Source organism: Bufo bufo, chromosome 3, assembly GCF_905171765.1.
Source record: "Bufo bufo chromosome 3, aBufBuf1.1, whole genome shotgun sequence".
Lineage (NCBI taxonomy): Eukaryota > Metazoa > Chordata > Amphibia > Anura > Bufonidae > Bufo > Bufo bufo.
Window position 1 is genome coordinate 653,935,404 of NC_053391.1, and position 17,531 is coordinate 653,952,934.

Sequence of the window (17,531 nt, forward strand, 5' to 3'; positions counted from 1 at the left end):
CAAGCTCATTTCTACCATGGTCTGTTTCTTCTATAGCGAGAAAGGGACTGCACCCCCTGCTGGATGCACTACTTATGGCTCTTCCCAGAGACATAACATGGTGCTCGCAGCTCTGCAGACCATTGGAGGCCATATACGCTCATAATAAAAAATAAAATAAAAAAACAACACAGCAAAAATTAAGCGTTTAGATTTTTTTTTTTTATGTCCTCAGATGCGAACATGGAGGCCAATATTACTAGAGTTACAGATTTACACTGTGATTGTTCCCTAGTTGCCAATTAACATGATAGGAACAAGGCTTGTCTTTTCATCTTTACATTGCTGCATTAGGAAAAAATTGAATGCATTCAGTGCGGACTGGTATATTCAATAGTATCGCTTAATAAAGCATTGGGATTTGAAAAGGTCAATATGTGAACTCATAGCAAGCGAAATCCTTAAAGCACCGCTCATTATTATGCTAAACGGTTATTGCTAATGTAAGCTGATAAATGCAGCCGTTTAATTAGCGAAGTCTAGAAAAACACTGACCCCAGTATAAAACGTATCCTGGGAGGAAAGGATGATGTTATATAATACAGAACATGGGAACAGCTGCTAATACTAAAATACTCAGCGAGAATAAGAAATCCTAAAGGGCACAACTATAAATGGTATGACATAGGCAAAAAGAATACAGCCTTGGGCTCATCAAATCTAAGCATTGTGGGAAACGGAGCAGGAAATATTTGATATAAATCAGTCAGCGCATTATCCTTTTGTCTCCTTGTATTCCTCTTATCCTCCATCCATGGCAGTTAACACTTTAATTTCCAGACTTGCCTTGACTTCGGTTCAAATGGCAATGCGAAAAACTGGCAATTTTTATGAGGTTTTTAATCATGCATGTTTCATCTGGTTAAAAACGTGTTGGGTATGTAGGTTTGCATTGTCATTTGTACCGAATAATGTGTTCAGTGCTCGATCCTCCTTTCTCTTCACTACATCTTCTTAATACATTAAGGGGGTCATTTACCAAATGATATACGCCAGTTTTCAGGGGTAGATCTGTTGCAGATTGCGGCGCAAAGGTTATTTGCGCCGCAATATGCAACTTTTCCCCGCTCATGGTTGGTCTAAAAAAGGGTGTGCGTCTACGCCTGTTTTAGGAAGCTGGCTTACATTTCCACCGGAGGTGGATGCGCCGAAGTTATATAGAGGTCGGCGCCTGTTCATAACTTCGCCGGATCCACCGCCAGTGTACAGGGTGTGGCAATGTGAACATTGAGGTGTTGTTTCCCCAGGTTCCAGTCCGGGACTTGAGGCATGCTCATGTCCAGGGATCCTATTTAATCCTGCTACTGGATCTTGGGTGTGTCTTACTCTGCAGTGTGGGCTGAGGGGCCACGAGGCTAGGCAGTAGGCAATAGCCTGAAACTTTGGGGGACGCGGTGACGCCTGTGAAACAAGGATCACGAGGCCAGAGTCGTGAGGACTACTGGGCCACAATCCCCCAAAAGGTATTGAAGTGTCACAGCCTGGAGGTTGCTGGACTGAATGGCTGAGGAAAGCCGCATTTGTGTTCCATGTGTGAACAGGGCTCTCTAGGTGAGTCAGGGATACGCTTATGTGTTTAGTTAGAGCCTAGACGGGCAACCGTTTGTTATTTTGTGTGGATGTCACACGTGATAAGTTGAAGCTGCGACTTCTTAACCTGTGCTTTGCTAAAGTGTCTGAAATAAAGCAAGAGTTTGGACATTATAATCGTGTCTGCGAAGATATCTGTGAGTGTGACCCCCTAAAAAGAGACGATCCCTTACAATTGGTGTCGGATGCGGGCAAGTTGTCCATGAGAGAAGGGCAACGGTCGGTTGCTAGGGGCAACGCTGAGACTGCAGGTGCTGCTAAAAGCTGTTTTTTGCCGTGTGTGGAGTTAAAGGGCCGGAAGGTTTTTTTTTGTCCAGTGGAGCAGGTGCTTCTCATAAGAGTGTGGACTATTTTGCTGTGGTGCAAGTAAAACTGCAGTGAATTAAAGGGCCAGTAGCCCAGCAAAAGTGGACTTGTGGCTGAAAGTTTTTCCTGCTACCATGGGTCTCGGGGAAGAGTACGTCCGGCGGCGCTGGCGCATACAGCAGGCAGAAGAAATGGCCATAGCAATTGGCTACACTAAAAATTAATTGGCGAAATTTGATGCAGAGCGAGACGCTTTGGAGGCACAGTTGCAGCTGACCCTGAGAAAAGGGTTCTCAACACTGTATGGACCCTGTACAAAGTTCCAAGAGGTTGGTGGTGTGCCGGGACTATCGGGGGAAATGCAAAGATATGCCATTGCCAAGGGCAACTTTCGGGAAGATAAAGAGGGGTAGAGCGGTTCAGCTCTCGGGAGGTCGAATGTTCCCCACCAGTGGAGACAGAGTCCTAGAGAGGATGTGCCGAGGATCTGCGAGGCTGTTGCTAAGGGCAACAAACCACAACAGCATGCGGCTGCCCAGCAGTTTTGGAGCGGAGCAAGTGGCTCATATTCTGTGGCTGGAGATCCCAAGGACAGGTCTCCCGAGAGTGTGACTCCACATCTGGAAGGAGGATGGAGTCACGGCGTTTTCTCGTAGCAACCACTGCAAACAGGAGGCTGCAGGTGATTTTGTAATGGAGGATCCTGGAGTATCCTTGGATTCTGGGACTGCCGAACCCGTGACATCGCTGGGTAAGATCGTCCCTGTTATTAATTATGTGACAGACCCAGTGACCGTGAGCCGACGGCAGGGGATGCCTGCTGGGACAGTGAGTGATAAATCACTGAGGCGAGGAACTGTCTCGGAAGTGTGTGACATTGGAGAAAACGCAGGGACTGAACAGGCGGGTAAGCCTGTTGCGGTTGTTCCCTTGCAGGACTTTGCAGGGGAGAAGGTTGTTGTGTTGCCCAAAATGCCCGTGACCAAGGCTAGGCATGGGGTGGAGAAAATTAGAGACCCTATGATGCCCCGGGTAAGAGGTAGCACAATATGGAAATCTGAGATAAATAAAGTGATAAATATGCTGGACAGACATGCGGTTAATGAGGACTGTCAGGTAGTTCTCACTGAGTGTGAGGCTATAGTCACAGCTGGGACGGATGGACTTTCTGCCGTAAATTCGCCCGTACATGATAGAAGGTTGTTCCGTGATTTGTGGGGTAGAAACACTTCTGCGGTCGGTCATGTAACTCCCGCAGAACTGGTATCTAGCCCATTAAATGAAGTGACCATTAGAAACAGTGGAGCTGATAAGGTGCAAAGTGATGGTACCATGTTTGCCGAAATGCATAATGAAAACAGTGATGTAGTTGAAGTAAAAAATGAAAATGTGAGGTCATGTGAAGTATATGATGATGACATGCCTTTTCCCTTTCAGGATGTCAGGTTAGCTAAGACACGCCTAGCTGGGTTAGGTCGTTCCCGTTGTTTCTCTCCCTAGGGTTCTTCGGATATCTCTTGGCCGTAGCCATGACCATAAGTAATATAAGTGACGCATGTGCCGTGGCCAATAACAACTCAGAGAGAGAGGCTGCCATGTCGAGTTCTTGCCAAATTTACGTAGTTACGGGTAGCAACCAGACGATAGTTGTACCTGACTAGACTAGAGTTGAGTGGGGAGGTGCCAGCCTAGTGTCTGAGACCCATATTCAGGTAGCGGTAGATGACCTGACCTGTCAGTACAGCTGCAATCATGAAGATGATTTCTCTCTCTCCACACGGTCCCTAGATACGATAGAGAAGGGACTCGTTGTCATCATAAAGACATTGAAGAAGGCTGCAGAAGGGTCAAAAGAAGAGACCCCGGAAAAGATGAGTGAACTGAAGGGTCTACTGCCTGGTGTCCCGGAGAAGAGGAAAGACTCCAGAAAGACACGACAGTCTGTAGTCGACATCGACAATGGGCTTGAAGAGTCCCTGGGTGGAAATCCCACAAATTGTGCTGTGAGGGACTGAATCCGATTCCATCCTGGCTTGCGGATGTCCAGCAGTGGATGGACACTCAAAGGAAGGAGAGTATCTGCTGTCCCCTGTCTGGATCCAGCTCTTTGAAAGAGAGGTTGTCCCAGGAAGACCAGTTCCAGTGTGTGGACAGAAAACCTTATCATCAAGCAAGGCCGCACGGTTGCTGAGAGCTTGGTGGCCATCCCGGGTAAGCGGCATCCTAGGGCCCAGAACGGACGCAGGTCAGTACACCTGATTACCAATTGTACTTTATTGTTTGGCGCCTAAAGTAACAGAGACTAGCCTAGGCCTTGTATTAGCTAGTTAGATAGGGTTATAGCTTTGTTAGGCCTTACTGTACTGGACTGCAGCGCAGTAATTGACTTGCAGACTCTGCTGCGTCTGCCACTGTTTCGGTGTATCCTCTATAGCGGCACAGTACGACTTGTAGGCTCTGCTGTGTACGCCAACGGACTAGGTCTGTCCCTCGGACAGGGATGGTGACTGTGGGCCTGGGGTATTACTTATACTGTTTGTACTTGTGTTAATACTGTTTCCAAAGTAAAGTTTATATTCTTGCATATAAAGCTGGTGTCAGTGTCGCTTTCCTTGTCTGTGACTTTGCTGTATCCTGGGGAGCCCACCCCGGTACACGGCTTACAACTTGGCGTAGTCGGCAGGATACAGCGACCGTTATGGACCGGAACGCGGCGGAAGATCGTCCCCCGGCGCTAGTGGAGCCGGATCAGGACCCAGCCCAGGGTGCACAGGCGCAAGTCCAGCTTGCCCCCAACAATATGGCTACCCCAGTAGGATACATTCCTGTAGGGGCACTGCTGCGTCATCTGCCAAAGTATGATGGTAGAAACATGACATTGCAGGACTGGACTGAAAGGGTGCGAAGTGCGGTTAAAATGTGTAACCTGACCCCCGAACTGCGGGCCGAGGTTGCATTGGGAGCCCTAGAGGGTGACGTCAGGCGGACAGTGATGGTAAGGCCTGACTCCGAGAGAGATACCCTAGAGAAGATATTCTCCCTGCTAGAGAGAGCCCAAGGGGGGCGTGCCAAAGTGGTACAGTTATGGAGCCACTTCTTTAACCGACCCCAGCGAGAGGGCGAGACCCTGATGCAATATTCCAATGCTCTACAGGAGACACTGAATGAGATACAACGACGAGACCCTGAGGCCATGGGCGCCTTCCGGGAGGTGGACCGGCTTCTACGAGATCAGTTCATAGTGGGGCTCTCCAATAAATTCTTACAAGATAAATTACAAGAGATGACCCGAATTATGGCCGATATAACATTCTACAGTGTCTACTTAGCCGCTGTAGAGAGAGAGGAATAGCCCATACCTGCGGCAGCGAGAGTGGTGAATAGCACGCATGCTACAAGGGACCGGCCGGGGTCTGAAGAATCGGAGTCCTTTAAGGATGTGGTCCAGGGCCTGCGGGCGGAATTGAAAGAGCTCCAGCTGGAAGTGTCCCAGATGAAGGCAGAACTGTCCCGGCCTCCGGAAACGGTCCTCGCACCTCATGCCACTCCACCCAGAACAACCCCGGTGAGGGGGCCGGTCAGAAGAGGGCCCCTCTGTTGGGCTTGCCGAAAGTACGGCCATATGGCCAGAGAGTTCCCAGAACAGGAAGCGTCTGAGCCGACATTAAACTTCCGACCGCTGCAGTAGCTGGGCGTCCTGCGGCGGTGCACCAGAAGTTAAGCCCTCTGCGTGAAGAACGTGATCTGTATGCCAGCAGCCCCATATTAGAAGCCGAGTTGGAAGGCCGAAAGGTCTGCTGCCTAGTTGATACAGGGTCAGAGTGCACCCTAATGCCTCTGGAGTTCTTCGAGAGACACTTCGGGCATATGATGGAGCCCGAAGATGGGAGCGTCATCAGGTTGACGGCTGACGATAATAGAGAGATGGATGTTCGAGGGATAGTCTGGATGCGGGTCCGACTGTTTGGGCAAGACATCGGCAAGAAAGGGGTCGTGCTGGTGGACCATTCGTCCCGGAAAGGAATGGACGTGAACCTGGGCATGAATATACTGAGAGACCTAGACCATCAACTCTATGCCAAGGAAGGGCCGAAGTACTGGCAACGGGCCACCGCACACCGGCCTACCCAGAAGGTCCTACAACAAATGGTGAGGAGCTGTAGCCTGCAAAAGAGTAACCTGTCCGGACGGGCCATTGGAGATGTGAGGGTGCTATGGAGGACTCCGTTGAAGATCCCACCTCGACAGGAGCGAATATTGATGCTGCCACTGGGGGCTGGGCGACGACTGAATGGACTGTAGGTCCTGATCGAGCTTATCAAGAAGAAAAGCAGATTCGCCCACTGGTAGCCCGGGCCCTCGCCGTTGTGAAGGACGGATGTGTGCCTATACGTTGCTGTAATGTTGAGGACTGCGAATTAACCATCCCTGCAAACACCCTGCTGGCCAAAGTTTATGTGTCCGAAGGGGGTATCGCTCGACGAAGGGGCTTCACGCTGCAGCCGGATAGGAGATCAGCCTGGACCTATGCTGTGGAGATCCATTCAAGGGAAATCCCGACAGCGGAGTGGAACGGTCGAGTGATCATGGCCCGTATGGGGGTGGACTGCAGAATCCTGACCCCGGGGGAACAAAAGCTGCTGGAAGACACCCTCTGGGAATTTCAGGAGGCCTTCTCAAGACATGATGAGGACTTTGGGTGTGCTACTGCCATCGAACATGAAATCCCAATCGGCGATGCCGCGCCGATCAGGGAACGTTACCGGCAGATCCCACCTAAGATATATCAGGAGGTGAAAGACATGGTGGCCAGCATGTTGGAGAACCGGGTGATCCAGGAGAGTCAAAGTCCGTGGGCTGCTCCGGTAGTCTTGATGCGGAAGAAAGACGGGAGTCTCCGGTTCTGCGTGGATTATCGGAAGCTGAATGCTCAGACCATCCGGGATGCCTACCCCCTTCCATGGATTGAGGAGTCATTATCAGCCCTAAGCCAAGCAAAGCTCTTCTCAACTCTTGACCTGGCTAGTGGGTACTGGCAGGTGCCAGTGGCCAAGAAGGACAAAGCCAAGACGGCCTTCATTCTACCTATGGGACTCTACGAGTTCAACCGGATGCCCTTCGGCCGCTCCAATGCTCCGGGGACATTCCAGCGATTGATGGAACACTGTCTGGGGGACCTCAACTTCGAAATCAGTATTGATATACCTGGATGACATAGTAGTGTTCGGGGCTTCCTTTGAAGATCACCTCCAGAAGCTGCGACAAGTCTTGGGACGGCTACGAGACCATGGGCTCAAGATCAAGCCAAAAAAATGCCAGCTGTTCCGACAGCAGATAGAGTACTTAGGACATGTGGTCACCCAGGAGGGGGTAAAACCGGCCCCCAGCAAGGTGGAGGCCGTTCAGAAGTGGCCCCGGCCAATTACGCTACGGGAGGTACGGGCGTTCGTGGGACTGGCTGGCTACTACAGGAGGTTTATACCCAAATTCGCTCATCTAGTGGGCATGTTGAACGAGTTGCTAAGAGGCACAGCTGGGGGCCCGAAGAAACGCCCCATCGACTGGGGGCCCCGACAACAAGAGGCCTTTGAAGCGGTGAAGGAGGCGCTGACTAATGCGCCAATCCTGGCTTACGCGCGGTTTGATACCCCATTCCTGCTGTATACTGATGGAAGCCTACATGGTCTGGGGGCCGTATTGTCCCAAGTCCAGGATGGACGGGAGAGAGTCATCGCCTATGGGAGCCGGTCCCTAAGAGAGTCAGAACGCAACCCTGATAACTATAGCTCCTTTAAACTGGAACTACTGGCACTGGTGTGGGCCATGACCGAAAGGTTTGCAGAATACCTGACTGGTGCAGAAGTGACCGTGATGACGGACAACAACCCGAAGGCACACCTGGAGAATGCCAAGCTCGGTGCACTCGAGCAAAGATGGTTGGCCCGCCTTTCTAAGTACCAATACCGCATCAAGTTCCGGTCCGGTAGGGAGAATGGCAACGCCGATGCACTCTCTCGAGTTCCAGTAGGACAGTCGACGCAGAGAGCCTATGAGGAGTTAGAGGATACTGAAACTCCTGACCTTGGTCGCTTACCTCTGTTCCCGGATGTGGCACATTCAAGTGGGGTGGCGTCTGGAATGACGCTGGTGCTGGGGAAAACGTTGACTGATTGGGAGAGAGTCCAGGATAGCTGCCGAGACTTGTGGAAAGTGAAATAATGGGTTTGGAGCTAGATCTGGCCTCGGCCAGAAGAACGAGCCTGCCTGACCCCAGAGGGTCAGAAGTTGTTGAGGCAGTGGGATAAGCTGACAATTACCCAGGGCCTCCTGTGCCATATCGTATACTTAAAGTCAGAGTTGCAGTACCGGCAACAGATTGTCATTCCCAAGTCATTGGGACCGGAGGTCGCCAGGGAAGCTCATGAAAAGGGAGCTCATTTTGGGAGCGACAAAACGTTCAAGTGGCTCTAACGGCTGGTATACTGTCCAGATCTGGCCGACATGGTGGCCACGGCATGTCTTAAGTGTCGATCCTGTGGGTTGAGTAAGAGTACTGAACAGCGGGCTCCTGTGCAGACCATCCGCACCTCAGCTCCCCTAGAACTTCTGATGATCGATTTATGTACAGATTGGATAGTCTACCTCGGGACACTCGTACTGTCTAGTTATGACAGATCACTTTACCAAGTATGCGGTGGCTGTGCCCACCAGAGACCAAACCACAGAGTCAGCCGCCGAAGCTGTTTGTAAACACTTTATACAGGTGTTCGGGTGTCCACGGAGGATACATTCTGACCAGGGAGCATGCTTTCAGGGTACTCTAATGAATGAACTCTACCAACTGTATGGGATTGAACGCTCCCGCACCACTCCGTATCACCCACAAGGAAACGGGGCGTGTGAACGCTTCAATCGCACCTTGCTTTAGATGTTGCGGACTCTGGAAGACAGTCAAAAAGCCCAGTGGCCCGCGTACCTACCTGAGTTGATGTGGGCCTATAACAACAGAGTACACAGTACCACCGGATACTCTCCACATATGCTCATGTTTGGACAAGCCGGACAGTAGATTGAAGATCTCCACATGCCCAACCCAATGGAGCCCCCACCGAGAAGTACCACCGCATGGGTGCAGGAGCACCGCCGCCGGCCAAGACCAGTGCAGAAAGATGGGTATGTCCCTGGTGATAGGGTGATGGTCAAAGCCAAACGGCCATCAGGGAAGTTGGATGGACGGTGGGAGGCAGTTCCATACACGGTAAAGAGAAGGGTAGACCCCGCTATTCCGGTCTATGGGGTAGAGCCAGTAGGGACAGGGGGACCCTCTCGGAACTTACACCGTAATATGTTGAGATGTTGCAATTTTGATGAGCCGGTGTGCGTGGAGGGGGTGCCTTCTCACGCTCAGGGTATGGAGGAAAGTCCCTCAGATGAGGAAGAGGAGGAATGGTGGGTCATCCCCGCCCAAGTGTCCACAGAGGTTCCGGCCATGGCAGGTTTGCCACCCAGATGCAATGCTGAGCAATCAACAGCTCCTCTCTTGTCAAATATGCCTGATTCCCCCAGTATTTCTGAAACCCCCAATCTGAGAAGGTCAGCGAGGCCCAATGCTGGTGTGCCTCCACAGCGCTATGCCCAGGATGAGTTTGTATGGGGAGAGTTGCCGAGGACGACAACTTCTAGTGGGGTGGCATGTGAGATTGTGGATAAGCTCTGCCTGTATGATATTTATGTTTAAATTGTATTGGTGCATTCCGGGCACTAGAGGCCACTGTTTTGTAGCACAGTCAGCACACTCTGGGATCTGCATATGCAAAGCAGATGATGACTCATGCTTCTGTGTGAACCAGGAAGTGTTGATCTGACATGGTGGAAGGATTGTGCTGTGAGGGACTGAATCCGATTCCATCCTGGCTTGCGGATGTCCGGCAGTGAATAGACACTCAAAGGAAGGAGTGTATCTGCTGTCCCCTGTCTGGATCCAGCTCTTTGAAAGAGAGGTTGTCCCAGGAAGACCAGTTCCAGTGTGTGGACAGAAAACCTTATCATCAAGCAAGGCCGCACGGTTGCTGAGAGCTTGGTGGCCATCCCGGGTAAGCGGCATCCTAGGGCCCAGAACGGACGCAGGTCAGTACACCTGATTACCAATTGTACTTTACTGTTTGGCGCCTAAAGTAACAGAGACTAGCCTAGACCTTGTATTAGCTAGTTAGATAGGGTTATAGCTTTGTTAGGCCTTACTGTACTGGACTGCAGCGCAGTAATTGACTTGCAGGCTCTGCTGCGTCTGCCACCGGTTAGGTGTGTCCTCTATAGCGGCACAGTACGACTTGTAGGCTCTGCTGTGTACGCCAACGGGCTAGGTCTGTCCCTCGGACAGGGACGGTGACTGTGGGCCTGGGGTATTACTTATACTGTCTGTACTTGTGTTAATACTGTTTCCAAAGTAAAGTTTATATTCTTGCATATAAAGCTGGTGTCAGTGTCGCTTTCCTTGTCTGTGACTTTGCTGTATCCTGGGGAGCCCACCCCGGTACACGGCTTACACGCCTGTGAAACAAGGATCACGAGGCCAGAGTCGGGAGGACTACTGGGCCACAATCCCCCAAAAGGTATTGAAGTGTCACAACCTGGAGGTTGCTGGACTGAATAGCTGAGGAAAGCCGCATTTGTGTTCCATGTGTGAACAGGGCTCTCTAGGTGAGTCAGGGATACGCTTATGTGTTTAGTTAGAGCCTAGCCGGGCAAGGGTTTGTTATTTTGTATTATTGTTTATGTTTATGCGGATGTGCCGCAATAAAGCAAGAGTTTGGACATTATAATCGTGTCTGCGAAGATATCGGAGTGTGACCCCCTGAAAAGAGACGATCCCTTACAAGGGTTATTAAGACTGGCGTCTAATTTCTATTTTTGACACCTCTGAGGAGCTGAATGATTGAATTGTGGATTATATGACATTTGCAGTACATTCAACAATAATTAGTACACAGTATATACTAGCAAATACATACACAGCCACATGCATACATGCTATATGTACTGTACATGACAAAGGCCCTTTTGGCAGAGATAAATAATGTATGGGTATTTGTGATGATTAGTTTGCATTATACATTATATGTTCTGTGATTTTACGAGTTATGTCATATATCCCATATGGTACCGAATCTTATGTACTGTATATGGTAATGGAGGCACCTTCGGCTCCACAAGGTCTGCGTTACTATGTAGTTTGGTAAACATTCTCCTTTGTGTCCCAATTAGCATCTGCCTATCAGATGTCAACACCATATGAACTGTTTAATTGGGTATGCACAGCTCCTCACACACAAGTCAATCAATCAAGTCAATCAATCCCATTGGAATTCATGAAGGGCTCAGACATTGAGTCTCCCCTGACACAATAGGAGGTCTAAGGACATGCAGACATACATTGGAATATGAGGGAATATATAATGGGCTGCAGATGATTCCTATTAGGACTTATGCGTTAATCATTTTCATCATCGCATTTGGTACATCATGGGTGGAGATGAGCAAATCGAATCCAACAAAGTGGAATTCGATTCGAATTTCAGGATAAATTCGATTCGCTAGAAGCCGAATTTCTTCGTGCTTAGTGTCAGTGAATCGATTTAACCTGAAATAGTATAAAAAACAAAAAAATTCAAACTTACCTCCTCCATTTGCTCGCGACGGGCCGCCAACCTCCATCTTGCTTGAAGATCTCGACCAAAATCCCGTGCGTCGCGAGATTACATCATCATGCCAGCCAGCGTGATGACGTAATCTCGCGCCGCACAGGATTTCATCCAAGATCTTAAAGCAAGATAGCGCCGGCCAGCCCGTCGCAAGCAAACGGAGGCGGTAAGTTTGATTTACCGTATTTTTGCCCTATAAGACGCACCGGCCCATAAGACGCACCTAAGTTTTTGAGGAGGAAAATAAGAAAAAATATATTTTTAACCAAAGGTGTGCTTTTGGTGGGTTTTGAACTAATGGTGGTCTGTGCATGACACTATTATGGGGGGTCTGTGGATGACGCACTGTTATGGGGGCATCTGTCGATGGCACTTTTATGGGGAGGGGCATCTGTGGATGGCACTATTATGGGGTGAAGGATCTGTGGATGACACTGTTATGGGGGAGATCTATATATGTGTCATCCACAGATTCCCCCCATAACATTGTCCCCCAATACATCGGGCCCCGCCGCTCGCAACAGTATTTCTAAACCGTAATCCTTAACCTCTTAACTAAAGTGCGCTCTCCCCTGTATCAGCACTTACTAACGAGCATCCGGAGCAGGCAGAGCGGCTGGCAGCGTAACGTCACTCACTGATGTCACGCGCCTGCTCCGCCTGCTTCATTCATAAAGTGGGAAGAACAGGCGTGCGACGTCAGTGAGTGACGTAATGCTGCCAGCCGCTCTGCCTGCTCCGGATGCTCATTAGTAAGTGCTGATACAGGGGAGAGCGCAACTTTAGTTAAAGTTATTAAGAGGTTTGGATTACGGTTTAGAAATACTGTTGTAAGCGACGGGGCCCGGTGTAAGAGTACAGTGACTGCACTGGGCCCCGCCGCAAGTTCCAGGACTCCAGCCCCTCCTCCCTCCCCGCTGATAGATCGCAGTCTGTAAAATGGCAGCATTCGCTCCATAAGACGCAGGGGCATTTTCCCCCTACTGTTAGGGGGGGTGCGTCTTATGGGGCGAAAAATACGGTAATTTTTTATTTTTATTGTTAATTTTACACTCAGATGCCGCGATCATGTATGAACGCGGCATCTGAGGGGCACAATGATGGGGGCGGTGCTATCGTAGCTCCCTGTCATTGCACCCGCTGCTTACAAAAAATGCGCTTCATGACAAAGTAATTCATCACGAAGCGATTTTATTCGTGAAATTCGGTGAATCAGCCAAATCGAACTTTTAAGAAATTCGCTCATCTCTAATCATGGGCTTCGCCTGAAGCCCAAACATCCAATACCTTACTGCATCTGTTCCTACATAACAGGGATCTCACCTTCTGTAGAGCCTACATAGCTCAGATTTAGTTTCTATACGATCTGTATGATGAAATATGAATTATGGAAGTATGACTTTGCCCGTACCTCCTTCTGTAGAGGCTTGAAGTCATTGTTTTGTTGATATTTAATATCTGCCAGTTGGATAGAGAGGTAGTGTGAGCATGAATAATGAAGTGCCTCCCTGAGGGCAGAACTAGGAGAGATGGGGTTGTCCTCCCAGCCCCACCTCTTTTGGTGAGGAGAGACAAACATAGAGGACCATGGACATTTTATTTGGCACACATTGGGAGACCCAATCTGAGTGGACGCTGTACATCTTCAACCCAGTCTCCGAGACAGCAAAATAATTTTAATATGCAACCTGCAAAGGATTAGACTTTCTGTTTTTCACCTTTTTATTTCATAATTGTCTTTGCACATGTATGTCTGTCTGTCTATTTCTTTATTTTTATAACTCAGTACTGTACCTTTTGCACATTTAAGGCTACATCCACATGACGTGAAAAACAGATGTGTGATGGACATTTTTTTAATGGCCATGCCTATTTTAAGACCAATAGTAGTCTATGGTGTTATTCACACGGCAGTTTTTTTGATAGTCAGTGAATGGACGTCAAAAAATTGAACATATTGTATCTTGTCCGTTTTTCCCTGATCGACTTCCCCCTTACAATTGGATGGGTCCGTTTTTAAAGTCCGTTTCTTAGAAAGGCATCAGTTAAAAAAAGTCCATTAAAAATGGACAGTTTATTCGTTTTTAATTGACTTTTTTTTCGTGTGAAAAAAAATGTGCGCTAAAAATGGACACACTGTCAGTTTTTCATGGCCATTTTTCAAACATTTGTGCATCCATTTTTAATGGACATTTTGCATCAGATTTTCATGGTCGTTAAAAATGGCTGAATTTCAGTTTTTTTTTTATAAAGATCCCAACCCCTGCAGTGCCCTCTGTACACATAATGTCCCCCATAATGGCTCCCAGCAGTCATATTGTGCACCATAGTGATTCCCAGTTGAAATGTAAGAATAAAATAAAAAAACTCATCCACTTGCACGCGAAGAGACTGTCGCTCCTATCTTGATTAAAAACCTGCCGAAGGACCTGTGCTCAGCATGATGACATCACCGCATACTTCAAACAGGAGCGTGTCATCACACTGAGTGCAGGTCCTTTAGCAGGTCTTTTTCAATCAAAGGAAGGAGTGACTGCCGCTACGCGTGCAAGTGAATGATTTTTTTTTTTAACCACCTAAAAGGCCATATTGTTCTAATGTACCCGTTTTTAACAGCCGTTAGATGGGTGCACCCCTGTCTAAGCGGCCGTTAAAAACATGGTCAGTCTGGCAGTGAAAATGGGCAAAAATAGGACATGTCTTATTTTTTTGACGGCTGCTATTCACTGGACCTTAAAAAACGGCCATGTAAATAGCCCTATAGACTTCAATGGTCCTCAAACCGGTCGTGTGATGGCCGGCAAAAAAACTTCTTTCACACGGATGCATGTTGCCTAAGGCCTAAAACTTTAATGGTTGGCCTTGTTGCCCTAATGGAGCTAGGCATTCTTTGAGAATAAGGACGGCTGGTGTTGTGTGTCTGCTTGCGAGCAGAACGTCTCTTCAAGTGTTTGGGGCAGAAACTATGTTCGTGGGTGTGTAGACTGGTTGGTGGTGCGATTTATGCTCAATTTGCAGAGTGAGTAAAAGATGAGTGCAAGAGCGAGGAGTAAATTAAGCCCTTGCGGCCACACCCATGGCACGTCCTAGGGTGGTACTTATGTGACAGTACTGTTATACTGTATATACAGTATGTAAGCGACTAACTGGCACTTATACTATGTGCTTTGTACTGACCCCACTAGCAGAGTCAACTCTTGGGACGTACAGTATGCACTAACAGGTGCTGGAATTCCCTCTTCACATTACCACTTAGCTCATGGATGCCGGTAAAGAAAACTACTGTAGACAAAAGGCGTTGAAGTACTTTATGAGTCCTATATGAACCACAATCATCTGACAGCGATGACCCATAATGCTGCAGTAGTGCCATATTACAGTGCATTATGATCTGGCAAGTGGCTATTTTATAGAAAACACTGCAGAATCCACGGTGTCAATCTAAGGGTGACCTTTGGATTTATGCCATGGATTTTCAGTCATTGATGACACAGTTCAACCCACAAATTTTGCTCCATTCAAAGGGTTAAACCACGTTAAAACAGTGCAAAAATGGACATGTCGCATTTCAAAATTTGCACATTATGGATTATGGCACTGTTTTCCCATGGGAAAATTAGATAGGAAGCACTTTCCATACGTATCAAAATAAGCAAATAAAAAATCAGTGTGAACATATCCTAAATTAATTTACTGTTTGCTTTTAAAATGTTAAAATGGCACAATGAAATCACCAGAGAAATAGTTATGAGCCTCCTATTGGATAATTACTGCATGGGCGATTATCTTTCAGCTGGCAACAAGTTATTTAACCCCAACTGGTGCAATGAGTTGCTTCTCATTTCTTAAACAACCTTGTCGAAAGACACATCTCGTGGTCGTGGAAAAGATGTTAGTCTGTTTGAGAAGGGTCAAATCATTGGCATGCATCAAGCAGAGAAAACATCTAAGGAGATTGCAGAAACTACTAAAATTGGGTTAAGAACTGTCCAACGCATTATTAAAAACTGGAAGGATAGTGGGGACCCATCGTATTCGAGGAAGAAATGTGGCGGGAAAAAAATCCTGAATGATCGAGATCGGCGATCACTTAAACGTTTGGTGGAATCAAATCGAAGAAAAACAACAGTAGAAATCAGGGCTATTTTTAATAGTGAAAGTAAGAGCATTTCCACACGCACAATGCGAAGGGAACTCAAGGGATTGGGACTGAACAGCTGTGTAGCCGTAAGAAAACCACTAATCAGTGAGGCAAACCAGAAAACAAGGCTTCAATTTGCTGGGGAGCATAAAGATTGGACTCTGGAGCAATGGAAGAAGGTCATGTGGTCTGATAAGTGAAAATTTACCCTGTTTCAGAGTGATGGGCGCATCAGGGTAAGAAGAGAGGCAGATGAAGTGATGCACCCATCATGCCCAGTGCCTACTGTACAAGCCTGTGGGGGCAGTGCTATGATCTGGGGTTGCTGCAGTTGGTCAGGTCAAGGTTCAGCAACAGTATGTGCTCCAAGAATGAGGTCAGCGACTACCTGAACATACTAAATGACCAGGTTATTCCATCAATGGATTTTTTCTTCCCTGATGGCACGGGCAGTGGTTCAGGGAGCATGAGACATCATTTTCACACATGGATTGGCCACCACAGAGTCCAGACCTTAACCCCATTGAGAATCTTTGGGATGTGCTGGAGAAGGCTTTGTGCAGCGGTCAGATTCTACCATCATCAATGCAAGATCTTGGTGAAAAATGTATGCAACACTGGATGGAAATAAATCTTGTGACATTGCAGAAGCTTATCGAAACAATGCCACAGCGAATGTGTGCCGTAATCAAAGCTAAAGGCTTTTTTTTTTGTGGCGACTTTTTTTTTGGACAGGCAGTGTATATAGTAACAACAATTGGTCTACATATAAAGGCAGTTGAACTTGGGTTGGCAATTACATTACATCCAGCAATTTCATCTGCTTCTAAATTATACAGCAGATGATTGTGGTGAAATGAAATGTTGTTGGAGACATAAATACAGATCTCCAAAATTACAGACGTCCCTTTATAGAGTGCATTGTATACCACAGAGTGGCGGTAATGACAATGCGACCTGGAACAGAAGCCATCATACTAACAATTTGTGATATGGATAACTTTGTGGAGGCTTAGATTTTGGCCAAAAATACGTGAATAAGTGAACATAAAAGTACGTAAGCAGAGAGTGGCATAACTAAAAGGGGGGCACCATTGCAAAGATCAAAGTGGGCCTCCATTATGGTACCAGATTTTGCCACCCAGGGCAGAAACACTGGTGTTTGTTTCATTCTCTGTGCTCTTTCAACAAGTTTTAAACTAATTACCCATTGTCTGACAAAGCAGTTTTCTATTGTATGGGTGGATTCACACATATCAGAAATTTACACCACGGACAAATCTTACATGATCATATATGGTATGATGGAACAGGATTCTGGAAGACATCAGTGCCATTTCCATTGCGAGGGTGGTTAATACACAGCTGCACTCCACCCACAATCAATAGCTCTGATCCTGGCAGTTAACCTGTTCAGTGCTATGATCAAACCTGATCACGACACTGTATGGGGGAATTTTGGTCACACTTTTTGTTTGTCTTTTACTGAGGAGATGCTTATTTCTGGCCATAAATCCATAAAGCCAAGGTTTGGTGGAAAGATGCAGTGATGGCGGACCTTCTGGAAGTTTCTCTAATCTCATAAAAGGACCATTGAGTTCTTAGTCACTTCTCTTACCAAGGACTTTTTTCATAGTTTGGTGGGTCCTGGTTGTTGCAAACTTCTTCCATCTAAGAATTATTGATGCCACTGTGCTCTCGTGAACTTTCAGTGCAGCAGAAATATATTGTCCCCTTCTTCAGACCTGTGCCTC